We start from the raw sequence: 23999 nt of genomic DNA on the forward strand, positions 1-23999 counted from the left end.
AGTGTTCGAACAGTGGTCCCATTCTGTTTCCATATTCTTCCCACAGCATACCCATCGTGTTTTGATGGTGCTCCATAGTTTTCCCATAGTGTTCCCATAACGTTCCTATGGTGTTCCCATAGTCTTCCCATGGTGTTCCCACGGTGTTACCACAGTATTTCCATGGTATTGCCATATTGCTCCCATGATTTTCCCATAATGTTCCCCTATTGTTCCCACAGTGTTCCCGCGGTGTTTCCACAGTTTTCCGGTAATGTTCCCATGGCGTTCCCATTGCGCTCCAATGGTTTCCCACAGTTTTCCCATGGCATTCACACGGTGATCCCATAATTTTTCCATTTTGTTCCCATGCTGTTCTCAGTTTTCCCATGGTGTTCCCATAGTGTTCCCACAGTTTTCCAATGGCATTCCCATGGTGTTCCCATAATTTTTCCCTTTTATTCCTATGCTGTTCCCATAGTGTTCCCACGGTGTTCTCATACTTTTCCCGTAGTGTTCCCATGGTGTTCCCATGGTGTTCCCATTCTGTTTCCACAGTCTTCTCACGGTCTTCCCATATCATACCCATAGTTTTCCAATAGTGTTTCCATAATTTTCTCACGGTGTTCCCATAGTTTCCCCTTGCTGTTCCCACTGTGTTCCCATGGTTTTCCCATGGTGTTCACATAGTGTTCCCATAGTGTTCACATGGTGGTCCCGTGGTGTTCTCATGGTTTTGCCACCGTGTTCACATGGTGTTCCAATAGTGTTCCCATAGTGTTCTCATGGTTTTCCCACAGTGTTCGCAGAGTGTTCCCATGCTCTTCCAACGGTTTTCCCACAATGTTCCCATGATGTTCGAAAATTTTTCCCATGGTATTCCCATAATGTTTCCATAGTGTTCCCATGGTGTTCCCATGGTGTTCCCACGGTGTTCCTATTGTGTTCCCACAGTGCTCCCTTCATGTAACAATAGTGTTTCCATAGTATTCCTGCAGTGTTCCCACAGTGGTCCCATCATGTTTTCATGGTGTTCCTATACTGTTGCCATGGTATTCCCAGAGTGTTTCGATGGTGTTCACACGGTCTTCCCACCGTGTTCTCACGGTGTTCCCATTGTGTTGCCATGATGTTATCATAGTGTTCCCATTGTGTTTCCACGATGTTCCCACAGTGTTGCAATAGTGTTTTCAGAGTGTTCCATTGTTTTACAATAGTCTTCACATATGGTTCGCATGGCGTTCCCATGATGTTCCCATAGAATTCCTGTAGTTTTCCCATGGCATTCCAATGGTGTTCCCATAGTGTTTCCCTAGTGTTCCCACACTAGTCCCATGGTTTTCCCATGATATTCCCATAGTGTTCCCATGCTGTTCGCATGGTGTTCCCATGGTGTCCCCATTGTGTTCCCATAGTGTTCCCATTGTGTTCCGAGGGTATTATCACGGTGTTCTGATGGCATTCCTATGGTTTCTCATGGTGCTCAAATGGTGTACCCATTGTGTTCCGACAGTGTTCCCACGGTGTTAGCATAGTGTTCCCACAGTGTTCCTATGCTGTTCCCATAGTGTTCCCACAGTGTTCGCACAGTTTTCCCATCATAGTCCCTTAGTATTCCCATGGTGTTCCTACGGTGTTGCCATAACATTCCCACAGTGTTCCCATGCAGTTCCCATGGTGTTTCCACAGTGTTCCCATGGAGTTCCCCATATTCCCACCGTGTTCCCATTATGTTCCCACGGTGTTCCCAGCATTTAACAATGGTTTTCCTGTGGTTTTCTCACGGTGTTCCCAAGGTATTCCCATAATGTTCACAGTGTTTCCATAGTTTTCTCACAATGTTCCCATGGTGTTCCCATGGTGTCCCCATGGTTTTCCCAAAATGTTCCCATGGTATTCCCATGGTGTTCCCACAGTGTTCCCATAGTGTTTCCATAGTGTTCCCAGGTTGTTCCTATCATGTTTTCACGGTGTTTCATAGTTTTCCCACAGTCTTCACATAATGTTCCCATAGCGTTCCCATGATGTACCCATACTGTTTCCATAGTGTTCTCATGGCATTCCCATGGTATTCCCATCGTGTTCCCATGGTGTCCCCATAGTTGTTCCCACGGTGTTCCCATTGTTGTCCGAAGGTATTATCACGGTGTTCCCATGGTGCTCAAATGGTGTACCCATTGTGTTCCCATGGTGTTCCCACGGTGTTCCCATTGTGTTCCGAAGGTATTATCACGGTGTTCCCATGGTGCTCAAATGGTGTTCCCACGGTTTTCACACAGTGTTCCCATAATGTTTACATAGTGTTCCCAGGTTGTTCCCATTGTGTTTTCACGGTGTTTCATAGTTTTCCCAGAGTCTTCACATAATGTTCCCATTGCATTCCCATGATGTACCCATAGTGTTTCTATAGTGTACCCATGCTATTCCCATAGTTTTCCTTTGATGTTCCCATAATTTTCCCCTGCTGTTCCCATGGTGTTTCCATAGTGTTCTCATGGCATTCCCATGATATTCCCATAGTGTTCCCATGCTGTTCCCATGGTGTCCCCATAGTTGTTCCCATGGTGTTCCCATTGTGCTCTGAAGGTATTATCATGGTGTTCCCATGGTGCTCAAATGGTGTACCCATTGTGTTCCCATGGTGTTCCCACAGTGTTCCCACAGTGTTCCCATGGTGTTCCCACAGTGTTCCCACAGTGTTCCCGCAGTTTTCCCATAGTGTGCCCATAGTGTTCCCATGGTGTTCCTATGGAGTTCCCATAACATTCCCATGGTGTTCCCATGCTTTTCGCATGGTGTTCCCACAGTGTTCCCACGGCGTTCCTATGGTGTCCCCATTGTGTTCCGATGGTGTTCACCTGGTGTTCCAATATTGTTGATATAGTATTCCCATCGTGTTCCCACAGTGTTCCCATGGTGTTCCCACAGTGTTCCCACAATGTTCCCAAGTGTTCCCATAGTGTTCCCGCAGTTTTCCCATAGTATTCCCTTAGTGTTCCCATGGTGTTCCTAATGTGTTCCCATAACATTCCCAAGTTATTCCCACGTTGTTCCCACGGTGTTCCCACAGTGTTCCCACGACGTTGCCATGGTGATCCCATTGTGTTCCGATGTTGTTCTCCCGGTGTTTCCATAGTATTGATATAGTGTTCCCATGGTGTTTCCACGGTGTCCACATAGTGTTCCTACAGTGTTCCATAGTGTTCTGACGTTATTATCAAGGTGTTCCCATGGCATTACCATGGTTTCCCATGGTGCTCAAATGGTGTACCCATTGTGTTCCCATAGTGTTCCCACGGTGGTAGCATGGTGTTCCCACAGTGTTCCCATGGTGTTCCCACAGTCTCCCACAGTGTTACCACAGTGTTCCCATAGTGTTCTCGCAGTTTTACCATAGTGTTCCCTCAGTGTTCCTATGGTGTTCCTATGGTGTTCCCAGAAAATTCCCATGGTGTTCCCATGCTCTTCCCATGGTGTTTCCACTGTGTTCCCATGGAGTTCCCATCATATTCCTACCGTGTTCCCATTGTGTTCCCACAGTGTTCCCAGCATGTATCAATGGTTTTCCCGTGGTTTTCCCACGGTTTTCCCAAGGTATTCCCATAATGTTCACACAGTGTTTCCATAGTGTTCTCACAGTGTTCCCATAGTGTTGCCAAAGTGTTCCCATGGTGGTCCCAAAGTGTTCCCACGGTGTTCCCATGGTATTCCCGTGGTGTTCCTAATGTGTTCCCACGGTGATCCCATGGTGTTCCCATGGTGTTTCCATAGTGTTCTCATGGTGTTCCCATGGTATTCCCATAGTGTTTCCATAGTGTTCCCACAGATTTCCCATAGTGTTCCCATTGTGTTCCCACAGTACTCCAATCATGTAACAACAGTGTTCCCATGGTGTTCCCAAAGTGTTCCCACAGCATTCACATGGTGTTCCCATGGTGTTCCCATAGTGTTCCCATGGTGTTCCCATGGTTTTCCCATGGTGTTTCCATAGTGTTCCCACGGATTTCCCAAAGTGTTCTCATAGTGTTCCCATTGTGTTCCCACAGTACTCCAATCATGTAACAACAGTGTTCCCATGGTGTGCACATGGTGTTCCTATGGTGTTCCCATAGTGTTCCCATAGTGTTTCTATAGTGTTCCTGCAGTGTTCCCATAGTGTTTCCCTAGTGTTCCCACACTGTTTGCATAGTTTTCTCCTGGTGTTCCCATAGTGTTCAAATGGTGTTCCCACAGTGGTCCCATCATATTCTCATGGTGTACCCATACTGTTACCATGGTATTCCCATAGTGTTTCGATGGTGTTCCCATGCTCTTCCCACCGTGCTCTCACGGTTTTCCCATGATGTTTCCATAGTGTTCCCATGCTGTTCCCATGGTGTTCCCACGGTGTCTCCATTGTGTTCCCATAGTGCTCCCATTGTGTTCCGAGGGTATTATCATGGTGTTCTGACGGCATTGCTACGGCTTCTCATTATGCTCAAATGTGTAGCCATTGTGTTCCGATAGTGTTCCCACAGTGTTCCCACAGTGTTCCCACAGTGTTCCCATAGTGTTCCCGCAGTTTTCCCATAGTGTTCCCTTAGTGGTCCCATGGTGTTCCTACGGTGTTCCCATAACATTCCCATGGTGTTCTCATGCTGTTCCCATGATGCTCCCACAGTGTTCGCGCAGTTTTACCATAGTGTTCCTTTAGTGTTCCCATGGTGTTCCTATGGTATTCCCATGACATTCCCACAGTGTTCCCATGTAGTTCCTATGGTGTTTCCACAGTGTTCCCATGGAGTTCCCCATATTCCCACCGTGTTCCCATTGTGTACCCACAGTGTTCCCAGCATTTAACAATGGTTTTCCCGTGGTTTTCTCATAGTGTTCCCAAGATATTCCCATAATGTTTACAGTGTTTCCACTGTTTTCTCACAGTGTTCCCATGGTGTTCCCACGGTGTTCCCAAAGTGTTCCCATGGTATTTCCATAGTGTTCCCATCGTGTTCCCAAAGTGTTCCCATTGTGATCCCATGGTGTCCCCACGGTGTTCCCACACTGTTCCCTGCATCTTCCCATGGTCTTCCAACGGTGTTCCCATCATGTTCCCATAGTTTTCCCATGGTGTTGTCATTGCATTGTGTCCCATGGCGTCCCCACGGTGTTCCCATACTGTTCCCATGCTGTTCCCAAAGTGTTCCCATGATGTTCCCACAGTTCCCATAGTGTTCCCAAAATGTTCCCTGAGTCTTATAGATGGTCTTATAAACGGTGTTCCCATCATGTTGCCATAGATTTCCCATGGTGTTATCATTGTGTTTTCATGGTGTTCCCACAGTGCTCCCAAATAGTTTGCATAGTTTTCCCCTGGTGTTCCCGTGGTGTTCCATTTGTGTTCTCATGCTGTTCCCATAGTAATCCCCCATGGTTTTACCACAGTGTTCCAATAGTGTTCCCATGGTGTTCCCACAGTTTTCTCAAGGTGTTCCCATAGTGTTCCGATGGTGTTTCCATGGTGTTTCCATTCTGTTCCCATGGTGTTTTCACAGTGTTCCCATAGTGATCCCATAGTGTTCCCACAGTGTTCCCTTAAGGTTCCCACAGTATTCTCATGCTGTTCCCAGAGTGATCCCATGGTTTTACCACAGTGTTCGAATAGTGTTCTTATGGTGTTCCATAGCGTTCCCATGGTCTTCCCATGGTGTTCCCATGGTGTTCCCATGATGTACGCATGGTGTTTCCCTGGTGTTCCCAAGTTTTTCCAGCAGAGTTCCCATACTGTTCCCATACTGTTCCCATGGTGTTCCCATAGTGTTGCCTATGTGTTCCCGTAGTGTTGCCACAGTGTTCCCATGGTTTTTGCACCGTGTTCCCATAATGTTCCCACGGTGTTCCCATAGTTTTCCCATGGAGTTCCCATAGTGTTCCCATGGTGTTCCCATAGTGTTCCCATGGTGTTCCCAAGGTTTTCCAACAGTGTTCCCGCAGTGTCATCACAGTGTTCCCATAGTGTTCCCATAGTGTTCCAACAGTGCTCCCATGGTAGAAACATAGAAAACATGGAAACATAGAAAAATAGTAGGCCATTCGGCCCTTCTAGCCTGCACCACCATTCAATGAGTTCATGGCTGAACATGCAACTTCAGTACCCGCTTCCTGCTTTCTCGCCATACCCCTTGATCCCCCGAGTAGTAAGGACTTCATCTAACTCCCTTTTGAATATATTTAGTGAATTGGCCTCAACAACTTTCTGTGGTAGAGAATTCTACAGGTTCACCACTCTCTGGGTGAAGAAGTTTCTCCTCATCTCGGTCCTAAATGGCTTACCCCTTATCCTTAGACTGTGACCCCTGGTTCTGGACTTCCCCAACATTGGGAACATTCTTCCTGCATCTAACCTGTCTAAACCCGTCAGAATTCTAAACGTTTCTATGAGATCCCCTCTCATTCTTCTGAACTCCAGTGAATACAAGCCCAGTTGATCCAGTCTTTCTTGATAGGTCAGTCCCACCATGATTACTGCTGTTTCTTTTTCACATGCCTCCATTATTCCCTTGATTATTGTCCGCCCCACCGTGAAGTTATTATTTGGGGGCCTATAAACTACGTCCACCAGTGACTTTTTCCCCTTACTATCTCTAATATCTAATCTCCACCCACAATGATTCAACATTTTGTTCATTAGAGCCAATATCTTCTCTCACAACTGCCCTGATATCATCCTTTATTAACAGAGCTACCCCACCTACTTTCCCTTCTTGTCTATCTTTCCGAATTGTCAGATATCCCTGTATGTTTAATTCCCAGTCTTGGCCACCCTGCAACCATGTTTCTGTAATGGCCACCAAATCATACCCATTTGTAATGATTTGTGCCGTCAACTCATTTACTTTATTTCGAATGCTGCATGCGTTTAGGTAGAGTGTTTTAATACTAGTTTTTAAACCATGATTTTTAGTTTTGACCCCTCCTGCAGCCCCTTTATATTCATTCATATTGTCCTTTCCTATCACCTTGTGGTTTTCACTTACCCCAGTGCTACTCTGCTCTGTTGCCTTCTGCCTTTTGCATTCTTTCTTGGGGTCCTGTTATCTGAGCTCTCACCCACTCTAAGTAGCTCAGAGCCCTCTCCTGGGTTCCGAATACTCCTCGCATTGAGGCACTGAGCTTTCAGGCTTGCCTTTTTATTACACTTTGATCCTTTAGAATTTTGCTGTACAATGGCCCTTTTTGTTTTTTGCCTTGGTTTCTCTGCCCTCCACTTTTACTCATCTCTTTTCTGTCTTTTGCTTCTGTCTCCATTTTGTTCCCCCTGTCTCCCTGCATTGGTTCCCATCCCCCGGCCATTTTAGTTTAACTCCTCCCCAACAGCACTAGCAAACACTTCCCTGAGGACATTGGCTCCGGTCCTGCCTAGGTGCAGACCATCCGGTTTGTACTTGTCCCCCTTCCCCAGACCGGTTCCAATGCCCCAGGAATTTGAATCCCTCCCTGCTGCACCACTGCTCAAGCCACATATTCATCTGAGCTATCCTGCGATTCCTACTCTGACTAGCACGTGGCACTGGTAGCAATCCTGAGATTACTACTTTTGAAGTCCTACTTTTTAATTTAGCTCCATAGGAACACTATGGGAACACAGGTCACATGGTTAACCCGTGGTTTTCCCATGGTGTATCCATGGTGTTCCTATGGTGTTCCCACAGTTCCTATTCTTACAGGATTCCCTGAGTGTTCCCATGGTCTTCCAATGGTGCCCATAATGTTCCCATAGTGTTCCCATGGTGTTCCCATACTCTTCCCACGCTGTTCCCATAGTGTTCCCATGGAGTTCCCAAAGTGTTCCCCAAGTGTTCCCATGTCCTTTCAATGGTCTTCCCATAATGTTCCCGTACTGTTTCTATGGTGTTCCCATCGTGTTCCCATGGTGCTCCCACAGTATTCCCAAATTGTTTGCATAGTATTCCCATGGTGTTCCCATGGTGTTCCCATTGTGTTCTCATGGTGTTCCCATAGTTTTCCCATGGTGTTCGCATGCTGTTCCCACAGTATTCGCATGGTGTTCCCATAATGTTCCCATGCTTTTCCCACGCTGTTCCAAGTGTTCCTACAGTGTTCACATAGTGTTCCCGCAGTGTTCCCAGAGTGTTCCCTTATTGTTCACATAGTGCTCATGTGGTGTTCCCATGGTGTTCTCTCGGTGTTCCCATAATGTTCCCACGGTGTTCCCATGGTGTTCCTACAGTGTTGCCACAGTGTTCCCAAGGAATTCCCAGCATTCCCACAGTGTTCCCATTGTATTCCCGTGGTGTTCTCTTAGTGTTCTCACGGGATTCCCATAATTTCCCCATAAGGTTTCCCTAGTGCTCCCACAGTATTCACATGGTCAACCAATGGTGTTCCCATGGTGTTCCCATGATGTTTCCATGGTGTTGATATGGTGTTCCCACAGTTCCCATAGTGTTCCCACAGGATTCCCTGAGTGTTCCCATGGTCTTCCAACGGTGTTCCCATAATGTTCCCATAGTTTTCCCATGGTGTTCCCATACTCTTCCTAATCTGTTCCCATAGAATTTCCATGGTGTTCCCATAGTGTTCGCATAGCATTCCCATGGAGTTCCCAAAGTGTTCCCCGAGTGTTCCCATGGCCTTCCAACGGTGTTCCCATCATGTTCCCATACTGTTCCCATGGTGTTCTCATCGTGTTCCCATGGTGGTCTCACAGTGTTCCCAAATTCTTTGCATAGTGTTCCCATGTTGTTCCCATGGTGTTCCCATTGTGTTCTCACGGTGTTCCCACAGTGTTCCCATTATGTTCCCATAGTGTTCCCATGGTGTTCCCATGTTTTTCCCACGCTGTTGCAATAGTGTTCCTACAGTGTTCACATAGTGTTCCCACAGTGTTCCCATATTGTTCCCTTACTGTTGCCATGGTGCTCGCATGGTATTCCCACGGTGTTCCCATGGTGTTCCCATAATGTTCCATAGAATTCCCATGCTTTTCTCATGCAGTTCCAATAGTGTTCCTACAATGTTCACATAGTGTTCCCGCAGTGTTCCCATAGTGTTCCCTTATTGATCCCATGGTGCTCGCATGGTGTTCCCATGGTGTGCCCATGCTGTTCCCATAATGTTCCCATGCTGTTTCCACAGTGCTGCCATAGTTTTCCCGCAGTCTTCCCATCGTGTTTGCAAACAGTTCCTGCAGTGTCCCCATAGTGTTCTCTTAGTTTTACAATGGTGTTCCCATGATGTTCCCACAGTGTTCCCACAGTGTTGCCACAGAGTTCCGATAGTGTTCCCATGGTGTTCTCACAGTGTTCCCATAGTTTCCCCATCGTGATCGCATAGTGTTCCCATGGTGTTCCCACATTGTTCCCACAGTGTTCACACGGTATTATCATAGTGTTCCCATGGTGTACCTATAATGTTTCCCTCGTGTTCCCACAGTGTTCACACGGTGTACCCGTGGTGTTCCCATAGTGTTCCCATATTGTTCCCACGGTGTTCCCATAGCGTTCCAACAGTATTCTCACGGTGTTCCCATAGTGTTCCCACGGTGTTCACGTGGTGTTCCCATGGTGTTGCCATGGATTTCCCATGGTTTTCCCAAGATTTTCCCATAGTGTTCCCACAGTGATTCCATAGTGTTCTCATGGTGTTGCCATGGTGTTCCCATAGTATTCCTATAGTGTTCCCATAGTGTCACCATAATGTTCCCACAGTGTTCGCACAGTTTTCCCATAGTGTACCTATAATGTTCCCCTAGTGTTCCCACAGTGTTCACACGGAATTCCCACAGTGTTCTCATGGTGTTCCCACAGTGTTCCCATGGTGTTCCCGTGGTGTTCCCACAGTGTTCCCAAGTTGTTCCCATAATGTTCCCACAGTTTTTCCATTGTGTTCTCACGGTGTGCCCATTGTGTTGCCATAGCTTTCCCATGGGTTTCCCATACTATTCATATTGTGTTGCCACAGTGTTCGCACGGTGTTCCCACCGTGTTCCCACCGTGTTCCCACAATTTTCCCACAGTGTTCCCATTGTGTTCCCATTGTGTTCCCATAGTGATTCAACTGTGTTCCCACAGTGTTCCCACAGCGTTCGCACAGTGTTCCCACGTGTCCCCATGGTGGCCCCATACTGTTCCCATAGTTTTCCCACATTGTTCCCAAGGATTTCCCATAATTTTCCCACGATTTTACCATAGTGTTCCAATAGTTTTCCTATGGTGTTCTAATAGCTTTCCCACGGTGCACACAGAGTGTTGCCATGGTATGCAACAGTGTTCCCAAAGTGTTCTCATGGTGTTCCAATGGTGAGCCCGTGGTTTTCCCACGGTGTTCCAAAGGTGTTCCCATATTGTTCTCTGAGTGTTTCCATATTGTTCACATGGTGTTCCCATGGTGTGACCATAGATTTCCCATGGTGTTCCCATAGTGTTCCCAGAATGCTCCCGCAGTGTCCCACGGTGTTCCATGGTGTTTCCACGATGTTCCCCTGGTTTTCTCATTTTGTTCCCATTGTGTTCCCACAGTGTTCCTACGGTGTTCCCACAGTGTTCCCATAGTGTTCCCACAGTCTTCCCATGGTGTTCCCATAGTGTTCCCATAGTGTTCCCATCGTGTTCCCGCAGTGTTCCCATAGGTTTCCCACACTGTTCCCAGTGTTTTTCCAGTGTGTTCCCGAGGTGTTACCACAGTGTTCCAATAGTGTTTCTATGGTGTTCCCATCGTATTCCCACGGTGTTCCCATACTGTTCCCATGGCATGTGTTCCCACAGTTCTCATGGTCATCCCATTGTGTTTTCATAGGGTCCCATGGTGTTCCGATGGCGTTCCCATGATGTTCCCATGGTGTTCCATGGTGGTCCCAGGTTGTTCCCACAGAATTCCCATACTGATCCCATGGTGTTGCCATAGTGTTGCCATAGTGTTGCCATTGTGTTCCCAGAGTATTCCCATAGTGTTCCCCTCGTGTTCCCAATGTGTTGCCATGGTGTTGCCACAGTGTTCCTATGGTTTTTGCAGTTTTCACATAATGTTCCCACGGTGTTCTCATAGTCTTCCCATGGAGTTCCCATAATGTTTCCATGTTTTTCCCATGGCCTACCAATGGTGTTCCCAAAGTGTTCCCATGGTGTTCCCACAGTATTCTCATGATGTTCCCATAGTGTTCCGATGGTGTTTCCATGGTGTTCCCACAGTGTTCCCATGACCTTCCCATGGCTTTCCCATAGTTTTCTCATGGCATTCGCATGGTGTTCCTATAGTGTTTCTCATCATCTTCCCATGCTGTTGCCGTCGCTTTCCTATGCTGTTCCTATAGTGTTCCCATGGTGTTCCCACAGTGATCACATAGTGTTCCCATGGTGTTCCCACAGTGTTCCCACTGTATTTTCATGGTGTTTCCATAGTTTTCCCATGGTATACTCACGGTTTTCCCATTGTGTTCCCACAGTGTTCTCATGGTGTTCCCATAGTGTTCCCATGGTGTTCCCACAGTATTCTCATGGTGTTCCCATAGTGTTCCCATGGTGTTCCCATGGTGTTCCTGTGGTGTTCCCATTGCTTTCCCAAGGTGTTCCAATAGAGTTCTTACAGTGTTTCCATATTGTTCTCACGATGTTCCCATGGTGTTGCCATAGAATTCCCATGGTTTTCCCATAGTGTTCCCATAGTGTTCCCATGGTGTTACCGAGGTTCCCATGGATTTCCCATTGTGTTCCATTCGTGTTCCCACGGTGTTCCTACGGTGTCCCCACGGTGTTCCCATAGTGTTCCCACGGTGTTCCCATGGTGTTCCCATAGTGTTTCCATAGTGTTCCAACGGTGTTCCCACAGTGTTCCAATAGTTTTCCCACACTTTTCCCAGTGTTTTTCCATCGTGTTCCCAAGGTGTTACTACAGGGTTCCAATAGTGCTTCTATGGTGTTCCCATAGTGTTCCCATAGTGTTCCCACGGTGCTCCCAGAGTTTTCCCTTCATGTTCCCATAATGCTCCCATGGTGTTTCGATAGTTTTCAGACAGTGTGCTCATGTTGCACCCAAGGTGCTGCCATAGTGTCCCCATAGTATTCCCATGATGTTCCCATAGTATTCCCATAATATTCCTACCGTTTTCCCACCGTGTTCCCATTGTGTTGCCATAGAGTTTCCATAGTGTTCCCCTGGTGTTCCCACATTGTTCCGATGACATTCCCATGGTGTTCTCATAGGTTTCCGTAATGTTCCCACTGTGTTCCCACAGTATTCTCAGGGTGTTTCCATAATGTTCCCAAGGTGTTCCCACAGTGTTTCCATAATGTTCTCATTGTGCTCCCAACGTCTTCCCATAATGATCCCATGGTGTTCCCACGATGTTCGCAAGATGTTCCCGCAGTGTTCCCACAGTGTTTCCATCGTGTTCTCATGGTGTTCCCATGGTTTTGCCATAGCGTTCCCATGGTGCTCCAATTGTGTTTGCATACTGTCCCCACAGTGTTTGCACGCTGTTCCCATTGTGTTCCCATGGTGCTCCCACATTGTTCCAATGCCTTTCCCAAGAAGTTTTCCTGTGGCATTCCAATGGTGTTCCCATAGTGTTTCCCCAGTGTTTCCAAACTGTTCCCATTGTTTTCCCATGGTGTCCCCATAGTTTGCCCACAGTATTCTCCCGGTGTTCCCATTGTGTTCCCACAGTTGTCCCATGTTGTTCCCACAATGTACCTATGGCGTTCCCATAGTGTTCCCATATTTTTCCCATGGCATTCCAATGGTCTTCCCATAGGGTTTCCCTAGTGTTCCCACGCTGTTCCCATTGTTTCCCATGGTGTTCCAATAGTGTTTCCCGAGTGTGCCCATGGTATTCTCACGCTGTTCCCATAGTGTTCACATGGAGTTCCCATAGTATTCCCATTGTGTTCCCATAATGTACCTATGGCCTTCCCATGGTGTTCCCATATTTTTCCATGGCCTTCCAATGGTCTTCCCATAGGGTTTCCCTAGTGTTCCCACGGTGTTCCCATTGTTTCCCATGGTGTTCCAATGGTGTTTCCCTAGAGTTCTCCCGGTGTTCCCATTGTGTTCCCACAGTTGTCCCATGTTGTTCCCACAATGTACCTATGGCGTTCCCATAGTGTTCCCATATTTTTCCCATGGCATTCCAATGGTCTTCCCATAGGGTTTCCCTAGTGTTCCCACGCTGTTCCCATTGTTTCCCATGGTGTTCCAATAGTGTTTCCCGAGTGTGCCCATGGTATTCTCACGCTGTTCCCATAGTGTTCACATGGAGTTCCCATAGTATTCCCATTGTGTTCCCATAATGTACCTATGGCCTTCCCATGGTGTTCCCATATTTTTCCATGGCCTTCCAATGGTCTTCCCATAGGGTTTCCCTAGTGTTCCCACGGTGTTCCCATTGTTTCCCATGGTGTTCCAATGGTGTTTCCCTAGAGTTCCCACGGTGTTCCCATGGTATTCGCATGGTGTTTCCATAGTATTCCCATAGAGTTCCTATGGATTTCCCATTGTGTTCCCACAGTTTTCTCACGGTGTTCCCATAGTGTTCCCATAGTGTTCCCATCGTGTTCCCATAGCGTCCCCACAGCATTCTCACGCTGTTTTCAGGGTGATCCCATGGTGTTCCCACGGTGTTCCAATAGTATCCCCATGGTGTTCCCATGGTGTGCCCGCAGTTTTCCCATGGTGTTCCCAATGTGTTCACATAGTGTTCCCATAGTGTTTCCATATTGTTCTCACGGTGTTCCCATTGCATTGCTATAGAGGTCCCATGGTGTTCCCATATTGTTTCGACAGTGTTCCCATGGTTTTCCCATGGTTTTCCCACAGTATTCTCATGGTGTTCCCATAGTGTTCCATAGAAAGATAGAAACATAAAAAATATGTGCAGGAGTAGGCCATTCGACTCCTCAAGCCTGCACCACCATTCAATAAGATCATGGCTGATCATTCCCTCAATATCCCTTTCCTGCTTTCTCTCCATACCCCTTGATCCCCTTAGCTGTAAGGACCATATCTATATCCCTCTTGAATATCTCCAATGAACTGGCATCAACAACTCTCTGCGGCAGGGAATTCCATAGGTTAACAACTCTCTGACTGAAGAAGTTTCTCCTCATCTCAGTCCTAAATGGCCTACCTCTTATCCTAAGACTATATCCCCTGGTTCTGGACTTCCCCAACATCGGGAACATTCTTCTCGCACCTAACCTGTCCAGTCCAGTCAAAATCTTATATGTTTCTATGAGATCCCCTCTCATCCTTCTAAACTCCAGTGAATAAAGTCTCAGTTGATCCAGTCTCTCCTCATATGACAGTCGAGCAATCCCTGGAATCAGTCTGGTGAACCTTCGCTGCACTCCCTCAATAGCAAGAACGTCCTTCCTCAGATTAGGAGACCAAAACTGAATACAATATTCCAGGTGAGACCTCACTAAGGCCCTGTACAACTGCAGTAAGAACTCCATGCTCCTATATTCAAATCCCCTAGCTATGAAGGCCAACATACCATTTGCCTTCTTCACTGCCTGCTGCACCTGCATGTCCACTTTCAGCGACTGATGAACCATGACACGCAGGTCTCGTTGCACCTCCCCTTTTCCTAATCTGCCGCTATTCAGATTATATTTTGCATTCGTGTTTTTGCCCCCAAAATGGATAACCTCACATTTATCCAACACTGTGTTCCCATGGTGTTCCCGCGGTGTTCCCACGATGTTCCCAAGGTGTTCCCATAGTGTTTTTACAGTGTTTCCATATTGTTCTCACGGTGTTCCCATGGTGTTGCCATAGAGTTCCCATGGTTTCCCAATAGTGTTCCCATACTGTTCCCACAGTGTTACACGGTGTTCCCACAGTATTCTCACGGTGTTCTCATAGTGTCCCCATGGTGTTCCTATGGTGTTCCCGCGGTATTCCCATGGTGTCCCCACAGTGTTCTCATGGTTTTCCCATGGTGTTCCCATAGTGTTCCCATAGTGTTCCAACGGTGTTCCCACAGTGTTCCCACAGTGTTCCCATAGTTTTCCCACATTGTTCCCAGTGTTTTTGCATAGTGTTCCCTAGGTTGTACCACAATGTTCCAACAGTATTTCTATTGTGTTCCCATAGTGTTCCCACGGTGTTCCCGTAGTTTTCCCATAGTTTTCCCATAGTGCTCCCATGGTGTTCCCTTAATTTTCACATGGTGTACTCATGTTGCTCCCATAGTGCTGCCATGGTGTTACCATAGTATTCCCATGGTGTTCCCATAGTGCTCCCATAATGTTCCCATCATGTTCCCACGGTGTTCCCATAGTGTTCCCATGGAGTTTCTATAGTATTCTCCTGGTGTTCCCTCATTGTTCCGATGGCATTCTCATGGTGTTCCCATGGTGTTTCCCTAATGTTCCCACAGTGTTCCCACGGTATCCTCAGGGTGTTTCAATAGTGTTCCCAAGGTGTCCCCGCAGTGTTTCCATAGTGTTCTCATGGTGCTCCCAACGTCTTCCCATAATGATCCCACGGTGTTCCCAAGGTGTTCCCATAGTGTTTCCACAATGTTTCCATTGTGTTTGCACGGTGTTCCCACGGTTTTCCCATAATGATCTCACATTATTTCCATGGTGTTTCCAAGGTGTTCCCATAGTGTTGCCATGGAGTTCCCATAGTGTTCCCATGGTGCTCCCAGAGAGTTCCTGTGGCGTTCCCATGGTTTTCTCACAGTGTGCCAATGGCATTCCCACGCTTTTGCCATTGTTTCCCATGGTATTCCAATGGTGTTTCTCTAGTGTGCCCTCGGTATTTTCATGCTGTTCCCATAGTGTTCACAATGAGTTCCCATAGAATTCCCATTGTGCTCCCACAGTGTACCTATGGCGTTCCCATGGTATTCCCATATTTTCCCATGGCATTCCAATGGTATTCCCATAGTGTTTCCCTTATGTTCCCACGCTGTTCCCATTGTTTCCCATGCTGTTCCAATGTTGTTTTCCTAGTGTTCCCACGCTGTTCCCATGGTTTTGCCATTGTGTTCCCACAGTGTTCTCACGGTATTCCCATAGCGTTCCCACACTATTCTCATGGTGTTCCCATCCTGTTTCGATGGTATTCCCATTGTGTTCCCGTGGTTTTCCCATGGTGTTCCCAATGTTTTCCATAGTGTTCCCACAGTGTTTCAATATTGTTCTCATGGTGTTGCCATGGTGTTCCCATAGTATTTCTATGGTGTTCCCATAGTGCTCCCATAATGTTCACACACTGTTCGCACGGTGCTCCAATGGTGTTCCCATAATCATCCAACGGTGTTCCCACAGTGTTCTCAATGTGTTCCCGTAGTGTTCCCATGGAGTTTCCATAGAGTTCCCCTGATGTTTCCACATTGTTCCGATGGTGTTCCCACGGTGTTCCCATTGTTTTCCCAAGGCATTCTCATGGTGTTCACATAGTGTTTCCCTAATGTTCCCACAGTGTTCCCACAGTATTCTCACGCTGTTTCCATTGTATTCACACAGTGTTCCGACGGTGTTCCCAAGGTGTTCCCACGGTGTTCCCATAATGATCCCACGGTTTTCCCAATGTGTTCCCATAGTGTTCCCATGGTGCTCCTATGGTGTTCCCATAGTTTTCCCATGGTTTTCCAATGGTGGGTCCATTTTGTTTCCCCAGTGTTCCCACGCTGTTCCCATAGTGTTCACATTGAGTTCCCATAGTGTTCCCATGGTGACCACACAGTGTACCCATGGGTTTCCCATGGTGTTCACATAGTTTTCCCATGGCATTCCAATGGAGTTCCTATTGTGCTTCCCTAGTGTTCCCACCCTGTTCACATTGTTTCCCCATGGTGTTCCATAGTGTTTCACTGGAGTTCCCAAAGTGTTCCCATGGTATTTTCACTGTTCTTGTAGTGTTCCCATAGTGTTCCCTTGGTTTTTCCATTGTGTTATCACAGTGTTCTCATGGTGTTCCCATAGTGTTCCTATAGTGTTCCCACGGTGTTCCCATAACGTTCCCACAGTATTCTCACACTGTTTTCATGGTGATCCCACAGTGCTCCCTGATGGTCCAATAGCATCCGCATGGTGTTCCCATGGAGTTCCTGTGGTTTTCCCATGCTGTTCCCAATGTGTTCCCATAGTGTTCCCAGTGTTACAAGGTGTTCCCACTGTGTGCCCACGATGTTCCTATTGTGTTCCCATTGTGTTCCCGTAGTGTTCCCACGGTGTTCCCACGATGTTCCCACGGTGTTCCCACGGTATTCCCACAGTTTTTCCATAGAGTTCCCATGGTGTTACCATCGTGTTCCCATGGAGTTCCCATAGTGTTCCCACGGTGTTCCCACAGAGCTCCCATGGTGTTACCATGGTGTTCCCATAGTTTTCCCATGGCATTCCAACAGTGTTCCATTAGTGTTTCCGTAGTGTTGCCAGAGTGTTCCCATAGTTTTCCCGTGGCATTCCCATAGTGTTCCCATGGTGTTCCCACCATGTTCCCATAATGTTTTCACGATGTTCCTATAATGTTCCCATGGTATAATCATGGTGTTCCCATAGTGTCCCCACAGTTTTCCCATTGTGTTTCCATGGTGTTCCTCTGGTGTTCCCACAGTGTTCCCTTAGTGCTTCCTTAGTGTTCCCAGTGGTTTTCCCATGCTGTTCCCAATGTGTTCCCATAGTGTTCCCAGTGTTACAAGGTGTTCCCACTGTGTGCCCACGATGTTCCCATTGTGTTCCCATTGTGTTCCCGTAATGTTCCCACGGTGTTCCCACGATGTTCCTATGGTATTCCCATAGTATTTTCACAAATTTCCCATCGTGCTTCCCTAGTTTTCCCACACTGTTCCCATGGTGTTCCAAAACTGTTTCCATTGTGGTCCCATAGTGTTCCCACGGTGTTCCCATAGTGTTGCCATGATATTCCTATGGTGTTTCCATTGTGTTCCCATAGTGTTCCCATGGTTTTCCCACAGTGTTCCCACAGTGTTCCCATAATGTTCTCACGGTGTTCTCATGGTGTTACCATAGTGTTCCCATCGTGTTTCAACAGTGTTTTATCACATAACATGGAGTTCCCATAGTGTTCACATGGTGTTCCCACAGATTCCCATGGCGTTCCCATGGTGCTTCCATAGTGTTCCCAGGATGTTCCCATAGTTTTCCCATGGTGTTCCCATAGTGTTCCCATGCTGTTCCCACAGTGTTCCCATAGTGTTTTCATGGTGTTCATATAATGTTCCCACGGTATAATCACGGTGTTCCCAAAGTGTTCCAATAGTGTTCCCATGGTGTTTCCATAGTGTTCCCACGGTATTCTCACAGCATTACAATAGTGTTCCCATGGTGTTCACATGGTGTTCCCATAGTCATCCCAAGGTATTCTCATGGTGTTCCCATACTGTTCCCACGGTTTTGCCATTGTGTTCCCATGCTGTTCCCATAGTGTTCCCATGGAGTTCGCATAGTGATCCCATGGTGTTCCCACAGTATACCCTTGGCGTTCCCATTGTGTTCCTCTAGTTTTCAAATGACATTCTAACAGTGTTCCCATCCTGCTTCCCTAATTTTCCCACGCTGTTCCCATAGTGTTCCCATAGTGTTCCCATAGTGTTCTCACAGTGTCCCACGGTGTGCCCACGGTGTTGCCACAATGTTCCCATGGTGTTTCCATTGTGTTCGCATAGTGTTCCCACGGTGTTCCCATAGTGTTCCCACAGTGTTCCCATAATGTTCTCACGGTGTTCTCATGGTGTTCCCATAGTGTTCCCATAGTGTTTCAACGGTGTTTTATCAAGTAACATGGAGTTCCCATAGTGTTCACATGGTGTTGCCACAGAGTTCCCATGGCGTTCCCATGATGCTCCCATAGTGTTCCCAGGATATTCCCATAGTTTTCCCATGGTGTTCCCATAGTGTTCCCATGCTGTTCCCACCGTGTTCCCATAGTATTTTCATGGTGTTCATATAATGTTCCTACGGTATAATCACGGTGTTCCCAAAGTGTTCCAATAGTGTTCTTACAGTATTCTCACAGTGTTCCAATAGTGTTCCCACGGTTTTCACATGGTGTTCCCATAGTCATCGCAATGTATTCACATGGTGTTCCCATACTGTTCCCACGGTTTTGCCATTGTGTTCCCATGCTGTTCCCATTGTCTTCCCATGGTTTTCCCATAGTTTTCCCATGACATTCCAACGGTATTCCCATTGTGTTTCCCTAGTGTTCCCATGCTGTTCCCACAGTGTTCCTATGGTGTTCTCATAGTGTTCCCATTATGTTCCCACTCTTTTCGCACGGTGTTCCAATGGTGTAACCATAATGATCCCACAGTTTTCTCAGTGTTCCCAAGGTTTTCCCATAGTGTTCCCATGGATTTCCCATAGTGTTCCCATGGTGCTCCCACAGTGTTCCCATGGCGTTCCCATGGTGTTCCCATAGTTTTCACAAGGCATTCCAATGATGCTTCCATAGTGTTCTCATGGTATTCCCATTGTGTTCCCATGGAGTTTCCATAGTGATCCCATGGTGTTGCCACAGTGTACCCATGGCGTTCCCATGATGTTCCCATATTTTTCTGATGCTATTCCAATGGTGTGCCCATCGTGTTTCCCTAGTGTTCACATGCTGTTCCCACGGTGTCCCCATAGTGTTCCCATAGAGTTCCCACAGTGTCCCACGGTGTGCCCACAGTGTTTCCACGATGTTCCCATTGTGTTTCCCTAGTGTTCCCATGCTGTTCTCATGGTGTTCCATGGTTTCCATAATGATCCCATGGTATTCGCACAGTGTACCCATGGCGTTCCCATGGTGTTCCCATAGTTTTGCCATGACATTCCAACGGTGTTTCCATCGTGTTTCCCTAGTATTCCCACGCTGTTCCCATGGTGTTCCCATGGTGTTCCCATAGTGTTCCCATAGTAATCCCACAGTGTCCCACGGTGTGCACACGATGTTTCCACGATGTTCCCCTGGTGTTCCCTTTGTGATTCCATAGTGTTCCCACGGTGTTCCCATGGTGTTCCCGCAGATTTCCCATGGTTTTCACAAGATTTTCCCATCGTGTTCCCACAGTGTTTCCATAGTGTTCTCAAGGTGTTGCCATGGAGTTCCCATAATGTTCCTATCGTGTTCTCATAGTGTTCTCATAATGTTCCCACTGTGTTCACACGGTGTTCCAATGGTGTACCCATAATGATCCCACGGTTTCCTCACAGTGTTCCCAAGGTGTTCCCTTAGTGTTCCCATGGTGTTCCCATAGAGTTCCCACAGTTTTCGCATGGCATTCCAATGATGTTCCTGTAGTGTTTCCCTAGTGTTCCCATGCAGTTCCCATAGTTTTCAAATGGTGTTTCTACAGTGTACCCATGGTGTTCCAAAAATGTTCCCATAGTGTTCTCACGGTGTTCCCATAGTGTTCACATGCAGTTCCCATAGTGATCCCATGGTGTTCCCACAGTGTACCCATGACATTCCCATGGTGTTCCTACAGTTTTCTGTTGACATTCCAATGGTGTTCCCATCATGTTCCCATGATGTTCCCATAGTGTTCCCATAGTGTTCCCATAGTGTCCCACCGTGTGTCCACGGTGGTTCCACGATTTCTCCACCATGTTCCCATGGTGTTCGCATTGTGTGTCCATAGTTTTGCCATGACATTTGAAGAGTGGTCCCTTAATGTTTCCCTAGTGTTCCCAGGCTGTTCCCATAGTTTTCCCATGGCATTCCCATAGTGTTCAGATGCTGTTCCCACCATGATCCCATAGAGTTCTCACAGTTTTCCTATAATGTTCCCATGGTATAATCACAGTGTTCCCATCGTGCTCCCATAGTGTTGCCATGGTTTTCCCATTGTGTTTCCATGGTGTTCTCATGGTATTCACATAGTGTTCCCATATTGTTCCCATGGTGTTCCCATAGCGTTCCCACAGTATTCTCATGATGTTCTCCCATGGTGTTCCAGTGGATTTCCCATGGTTTTCCCAAGATTTTCCATAGTGTTCCCACAGTGTTTCCATAGTATTCTCAAGGTACTGCCATGGTGTTCCCATAGTGTACTTATGGTGTTCTCAAAATGTTCCCACAACGTTCCCACTGTGCTCGCGGGTGTACCCATAATGATCCCATGGTTTCCACACAGTGTTCCCAAGGTGTTCCCATAGTGTTCCCATGGAGTTCTCATAGTGTTCCCATGGTGCTCCCACAATGTTCCCATGGCGTTCCCATGGTGTTCCCATAGTATTCCCATAGTTTTCGAATGGCATTCCAACGATGTTCCCATAGTGTTTCCCTACTGTTCCCATGCTGTTCCCATAGTTTTCCCATGGTGTTCCCATTGTGTTCCCATGGTGTTCCAACGGTGTTTCCACAGTGTTTGCATGCTGTTCCAATGTTGTTCCCATAGTGTTCCCATAGTGCTCCACAGTGTCCCATCGTGTGCCCACGGTGTTTCCACGATGTTTCCATTGTGTTTCCCTTGTGTTCCCAACATGCCCCCATGGTATTCTCAAAGATGTTGCCTTAGTGTTCACATAGTGTTCCCACAGTTTTCCCATTGTGTTCCCAAAGTGTTCTCACTGTGTTCCCATAGTGTTCCCATGGTGTTCCCATTGTATTCCCGTAGTGTTCCCATGGTATTCCCACAGTGTTCCCTTTGTGTTTCCTGAGTGTTCCCAGGCTGTTCCATAGTTTTCCCCTGGCGTTTTCATAGTTTTCAGATGCTGTTCCCACCGTGTTCCCATAGTATTCTCACAGTGTTCCTATAATGTTCCCATGGTGTAATCACGATGTTCCCATAGTGTTCCCACGGTTTTCCCATTGTGTTCCCACAGTGTTCCTACGGAGTTCACACGGTGTTCCCATGGTGTTCCCGTGGATTTCCCATGGTTTTCCCAAGATTATCCCAGAGTTTTCCCACAGTGTTTCCATCGTGTTCTCAAGGTGTTGCCATGGTGTTCCCATAGTGTTCCTATGGTGTTTTCATAATGTTCCCACTGTGTTCGCACGGTGTTCCAATGATGTACCCATAATGATCCCATGGTTTCCTCATGGTGCTCCCAAGGTGTTCCCAAGGTTTTCCCATGGAGTTCCCATAATGTTCCATTGGTGCTCCCACAGTGTACCCATGGCGCTCCCATCGTGTTCCCAAAGTGTTCCCATAGTTTTCGCATGGCATTCCAACAATGCTCCCATAGTTTTTCCCTAGTATTCACAGGCTGTTCCCATAGTTTTCGCATGGGGTTCCCATAGTGTTCCCATAGTGTTCCCATAGTGTTCCCACGGTGTCCCACGGTGTGTCCATGGTGTTTACATGATGTTCTCATAGTGTTTCCCTAGTGTTCCCATGGAGTTCCCATCGTGATCCCATGGTGTTCCCACAGTGTACCAATGGCATTCCCATGGTGTTCCCATAGTTTTCCCATGACATTCCAACAGCGTTCCCATCATGTTCCCCTAGTGTTCCCGCGCTATTCCCACAGTGCTCCCATGGTGTGCCGATGGTGTTCCCACGATGTTTCCATAGTTTTCCCATAGTGTTCCCATAGTGTTCCCACATTGTCCCACGGTGTGCCCACGGTGTTTCCACGATGTTTCCATTGTGTTCCCATGGTGTTCCCACAGTGTTCCCATAGTGTTCTCACGGTGTGCCCATGATGATCCCATAGTGTTCAAACGGTGTTCCCATCATGCTGCATAGTGTTCCCATAGTATTCCCATAGATTTCCCATGGCATTCCAACAGTGTTCCCTTATTGTTTCCCTAGTGTTCCCAGGTTGTTCCCATAGTTTTCCCATGGCGTCCCCATAGTGTTCCCACGATGTTCCCACTGTGTTTCCATAGTGTTCTCATGGTGTTCCTATAATGTTCCCATGGTATAATCACAGTGCTCCCATAGTGTTCCAATAGTGTTCCTATAGTGTTCCCATATTGTTCCCACGGTGTTCCCAATGTGCTCCCACCATAGTCCCAGGGTGTTTCCATAGTGTTCCCACTGTGTTCTACTGTATTCACATTGTGTTCCCATGTTGTTCCCATGGTATTCCCATAGCGCTCCCACAGTATTCTCACGGTGTTCTCACAATGTTCCCACGGTGTTTACACAGTGCTCCCATGGTGTTCCTGCCGATTTCCCATGGTTTTCCCAAGATTTTCCCATAGTGTTCCAACAGTGTTCCCATCGTGTTCTCAAGGTGTTGCCATGGTGTTCCCACGCTGTTCCCATAGTTTTCCTATTGTGTTCCCATAGTGTTCCCATGGTGTTCCAACGGTGTTCCCATAGTGTTCTCACGGTGTTCCCATAGTGTTTCCATTGTGTTCCCATGGTTTGCACACGGTGTTCCCATGGTGTTCCTGAGGATTTCCATTTTTTTCCCCAATATTTTCCCATAGTGTTCCCACAGTGTTTCCATAATGTTCTCAAAGTGTTGCCATGGTGTTCCCATAGTGTTCCTATGGTGTTCTCATAGTGGTCCCATTCTGTTCGCACGGTATTCCAACAGTGTACCCATAATGATCCCATGGTTTTTCCAGTGTTCCCAAGGTTTTTCACATAGTGTTCCCATGGATTTCCCATAGTGTTCATATGGTGCTCCCAGTGTTCCCATGGTGTTCCCATACTGTTCCCATAGTTTTCACAAGGCATTCCAACGATGCTCCCATAGTGTTCTCATGGTGTTCCCATTGTGCTCCCATGGAGTTCCCATAGTGTTCCCATGGTGTTGCCACAGTTTACCCATGGCATTCCCATGGTGTTCCCATAGTGTTCCCATAGTGTTTGCATGGCATTCCAATGATGTTGCCAGGGTATTCCCACAGTGTTCCCAAGGTGTTCCATAGTATTTCCATGGTACTCCCGCAGTGTTCCCATGGCACTCCCATGGTGTTCCAATAGTGTTCCTAGAGTTTTCGCATGGCATTCCAACGATGCTCCCATAGTGGATCCCTAGTGTTTCCACGCAGTTCCCATAGTTTTCCCATGGTGTTACCATAGTGTTCTCATAGTGTTCCAACGGTGTTCCCTTAGTGTTCTCACGGTGTTCCCATAGTGTTCCCATGGAGTTCCCACAGTG

This window comes from Pristiophorus japonicus, chromosome 18 (genome assembly GCF_044704955.1).
Source record: "Pristiophorus japonicus isolate sPriJap1 chromosome 18, sPriJap1.hap1, whole genome shotgun sequence".
NCBI lineage: Eukaryota > Metazoa > Chordata > Chondrichthyes > Pristiophoridae > Pristiophorus > Pristiophorus japonicus.